The sequence below is a fragment of the Perognathus longimembris genome, chromosome 2, assembly GCF_023159225.1.
Source record: "Perognathus longimembris pacificus isolate PPM17 chromosome 2, ASM2315922v1, whole genome shotgun sequence".
Taxonomy (NCBI): domain Eukaryota; kingdom Metazoa; phylum Chordata; class Mammalia; order Rodentia; family Heteromyidae; genus Perognathus; species Perognathus longimembris.
Window position 1 is genome coordinate 30,724,998 of NC_063162.1, and position 4,768 is coordinate 30,729,765.

At 42.0% G+C, this 4,768-nt stretch overlaps 1 pseudogene; it reads right to left on the reverse strand.

Annotated features, from left to right (window-relative positions):
• Positions 1-997: 997 nt before the first annotated feature.
• Positions 998-3,179, reverse strand: LOC125346293 (annotated as a pseudogene).
• Between the last annotated feature and the right edge of the window lie 1,589 nt (positions 3,180-4,768).

Here is a 4,768-nt window from a genome sequence, read left to right on the forward strand (position 1 = left end):
AATTTGCTTAATAATCAAATAAAAATACAGGTGTGTTTTCTGAATTTAAAGTTACCATTTTAAAGCATGAATAAAAATCACAGGGAAGATAAAAGAAAATCTAGCCATTAAGTCACCAAAGCTGTGCTGTGGATATTAACATCTCTGCATGGATATTGGCTTACAACTAGCCTTAATTTTTGTCTTCCCTTCCCTCCATGAAATGGAGACTTTTCTATAATCATTTCATTATAACTGCTTAAGTCCTGTTATTTTTCCCTTTCCTTTATTTTCTCAAAGTGACTAGACAATTTCAGGTTTCATATTTTTTCCATGTAATTCTCAGGTGCCTTTTACTTAAGTCCCTACAATAAAAAAGAAACTTTATGAAACCAAAGGTCTTTCTCAACATGAGAGATCCAAACCCACTCTGGGAATCTGTTTGAAATACCTTCTCTGAATTCTGCCCAATATTTAGAATGTCTGGAAAATAAGGCAAATAGAAAGCAGTTCCCAGGACAGGAAAAGTTAACACTTCTTTCTCTAGACACTTACATATTTCCTTCCTAAATAAATTCCATGTAAAACAAAAGACAAATTCATACAGTGAAAAAGAGCAGGAAATCAAGCTGAAAGGATATGGCTTGACTGCCATGTATGTGAACAGAGAAGTATGATAAATTATATAAATAAGCATGTCCATGAGTCTGCAGCCACACTGATCCGAATTTCGAAGAGAAGGCCCCACTTGTAAAAAATGAATACAATATGTGGAATCAAATACTTAGTAAAGAACCACTCCATAAAATCCAATTTCATGTTGATTATTAACTGGGACATAAAGCATTATTGAGAAGTTGCCAACAAATAATGCTCTTTCAAGCAAGAGGAAACCTTCAGTCTATAGCCATAAGAAAGATTTACAGAATCTTCTCTTTTAAAATGATCTACTTTCATCCCCTTAGCTCTTTCTAAAAGCAAAAGTAAAACAAAGGATATAAAGATTATTATTTTGTTATTTTGTCTTAGTTTTCAGCTGATTTTACAAATGTATGAATTAAGATTTCAGGGAATGAAGTTTTTGACAATAAATGCTAAGAAATGTTCTTTGCTTGTTGTCTTCTGAGAGCCTTGCTACTGCAGAAGCAAGAACATAGAAAGTATTAAATATGGTATACAGGCCAATTATCCCAGTGGTGCTTTTAAATATATACATGGTCCATGTATTCAGAACAATTAATTTCAAATGATGCTGTTGTTTCTTTTTTAAATACTTTATGGTCATAATAGTCTCTCTTCCTGAGAATAAAAATTAAAGCTCTGTCCTTCCAAACATCTAATGCACCAAGAGCTACCTCATATTCTTTTATTCTGTGTTTTAGCCAATGATACCTCTGACTTGAATTCTAGCTGCTACACTGCTACATAAAGCCTAGTCCTTAGGTGTCAATACTCCATGATCAACAAACCATGTTATGGAGCATTTGGAAACCGTATCCCAGGAAACATATATGTAGCATTATGGTGGCCCCTACCCCAAAGCTACATTTTCTTATACTGCCCAAGTGATCAGAAATAGCAAAAACATTCAATAGGAATTGAAATTACTGATAGTTAAAAAAAGCACTTGAGAATAAATCCTAGGAATGCAAACACAGAGGGATAAAAACAAATGTGGCATACAGTCTGTATCATCCAGATATGTGCTATACAGTGAGTCCATTTTCAAGACAGCTTCCTAGGTTTTTACTGCTTGTAATGGAAGCCTTCATGAGCAGACTCTGATTTTGAGAAGTGACAAGTGGAATTGTGCTGGTTTGTAAAGAGTGTGCAATCTGGACCCTCGGCTTCTGTCACAATAGCTGGGTGTGTCCTTGCTGACCTGTCCTTCTTAGAACGATGAGATTCATCACTCTCCTTTGACTTTGGGTGTGTTGATTTAGATGATTTTGACTTTGATTCAGGGTCATGCTTTCTTTTGTCCAAAGAGGACTTCTCCCGATCTTTGGCTTTTTAATAACCTTTCTTTTCTGCAGCCATTAGAAGTTGAGCAATTTCCTCATCCTGGGCGACTTGAGCAGCTCTCATGTCCACCTGGGTAGCCAAAAGTTCTTCTTCTTGGAGTTTTCTGGCAATCTCAGCATCATACCACTCCTGATCCCGGTGGGTCACTCGAGATGGAGTAGAGATAGATTCTTTCATCACTCTTGGCTTCATTCCTGGGTCATGGAAGTGGTACAGCTCTTCTCTCTCTGAGAAGGGAGGAGTCCTGGGCCTGTGTCTCCTTTCTCTGTGCTCACTTTGCCCATGGTCCCTCCCATATACAGCTTCCTTGAAGTGAAGCCCCCGATTTCTGTGAGGTCTTGGGTGAAAGTGGGTCTTGGTGTTGGGACTGCTTTTCCCAATTCCTAGTTTGATGGCCATTGTGAGCCTCGCAGTCATCACTCCCAGAGCTCAGAAACACCTCACCACTAATCTTGGGAAGTGGAGGTCTCTGAGACCTCTCTTGATTAGCTTGCTTCCTTTCCTGCTGCTCCCTGGTAATTTGGGGATCATCCCTTACTTTTCTCCAATTAGTGGATGTCAGGGATGTCTCTGAGGAACAACGTTCTTCCAGCTCTTCCAAGCTCTCCAGCGGGTGTCTTGGTTTCTCCTTCCTCTGCTTCACAGTCTTCACTTTGCAGTCTATGAGATCTTGAGCATCCAGAACCCAACTCCCTGTCCCTCCTTGATCTTGGCAGGTCTCCATCTCCATAGTAGTAATTATCTCCGTAAGCATTGGCTCCAGAGAACTCTGGAATGTGTTTCTTTCTCTTTTTCTCTTCCTGTAACTCCTTTTCTTGCAAAAGGCGAGCTATATCCTCATCCTTCTTCTCTTGAATGCGGCGCCTCTGCCTCGATAGTCAGCTTCTCTTGAATTTCCTGAGCAATTTCAGTCTTGTTGTTTAAGGTCTTTGTAGCGCTTCTGGAGCTGAGGCTGGGTTTTCAGATCTTCCTCTTGGAGCTGCTTAGCCAAACGGAACCAAACGGTTCCGCTGAACATTCGATGCCAGATGATGCTCAATCTCTTGTTCCTGTAGGCTGTGAGCCAGGGTGTGGTCCTCTAGGACAGCAAAATCTCGGCCACACTTCCTTCACGCCAGGCAGCTTGGACTGCTCGATGCTGACTTCGGCCATGGTGGTCCGGCCAGGGTCCCTGGCGCCCCGAGGCTTCTCCGCACCTCCCACCGCCCCGCTCCGCTCCCCGAGCCGGCCCGCAGCGCGGCAGCTCCGGCGTCCGCCCGACGGGGCGTCAAGGTCCGACGGGGCGGGGAAGGGGCAGGGTCAGCGCGGAACAGAACTGGCGAGCGAAGCCGCGGGAGACGCCGTCGGGTGCACCCAGTTGGGGCCCTGCCGCCCCACCCCGCCGCCGCGGCCACCTGCTCCGAGCACCCCCGCGGCCCGGATCGACACCGGAGATCCTCCACCCATTACTCTTTTCACTAATGGCCACTTTCTGGAAGAGTGGGGTAGAAGACAGAGGACAATTTCCTTCAAGAGTTACATTTAATATCTGAACAACAAAAGTCTAGGACTACAAGGAACCTTGCAAACATATGACCACATAATGCTTGTGTTTAAGTCAGGGTTATGGAAGTGATTAGTAACATGCATTGACTAACAGAGTTGATTGGCAATTAAGAAGGAAAAACGTTTCTGGATCTAGTGAAGAAACAAAATAGGCAGGGAATTGACCTTTGCATTCCACTCCACTTTAAAAAAAAAACACCAAAAAAAAAAAAAAATCTCTTGCTAGCTTTCTTAAAAGGAAACTTTCCTACTTGGGTTACATAATAAACTTGGAATTATATGGTTTAGAAATGTGCTAAAATTTCTTCTTGGCAACTGGTTCAAATATTTAAGAATATGTAGCAGTTATGGTATTTGTAATGTAACACAGATGGTAGGCTACACGGATACTGTCTTAAGAATGAAAGATGTCTATTTTAATTTTTTTTTACAAGTTTGCAGTTTTAGAGTTTTAGAGGACTTAAATAAAAATTCCCTTCTTTTATTCTATCCCCAGTGGACTACACCAAAGGTGCAGTGCTCTCTCAGAAGTATAAACTTCAAAGATGGACACAACTGACCCTCTGAAAGAGGGTAAGCTGCTAAGTCTGTCGCATGCCCCCTCAGAGGTAGAATGTCAGGACCAGCACCTCCTCTTCAGTTCACTTATCTGTCTTCCTTCTAAGATGTTTGCTTCATTTCCTGAATCTTTGGAGATAAGAGTGTTGGAGCACATTCCCACACTAAGTTGATTCCTTTTCCTCATCAGAGAGGACTGGGGAAAGAACTACACAGAGGTCTAAAATGCATGTAGCTGTTATTTCTTCCCATCTCAGCTATTAAAAACCAGAAAAGCCTTGTGCTGTTGGCTATGTCCTCGCTGAGCAGAAGACTGAAATGTGAAGACAGTGATTTGAAGTCATCTTGAAGAGACAAATCCAAGAGACTTTTATCTCCAATTTTAACCAACAAAAAGTCATAAGTGGAACTGTGATGCACATGGGAGAGCACCAGGTTGGAGAGAAAAAGCTAAGCGAGAATTCAAGGTCCAAGTTCAAGCTCCAATATTAGCATATGTGTGCATGCTCACACACACCCACACCCACACACGCACACACCCCTACCCACATACAAAGATAATAAAGCCCATTTATTGGTAGATGCTTAGTGACTCTGGGACCTACCTAGTATTCAGAAGGTATGAAATAAATCTTGAACTAATGTGTATTTCTTACACGAA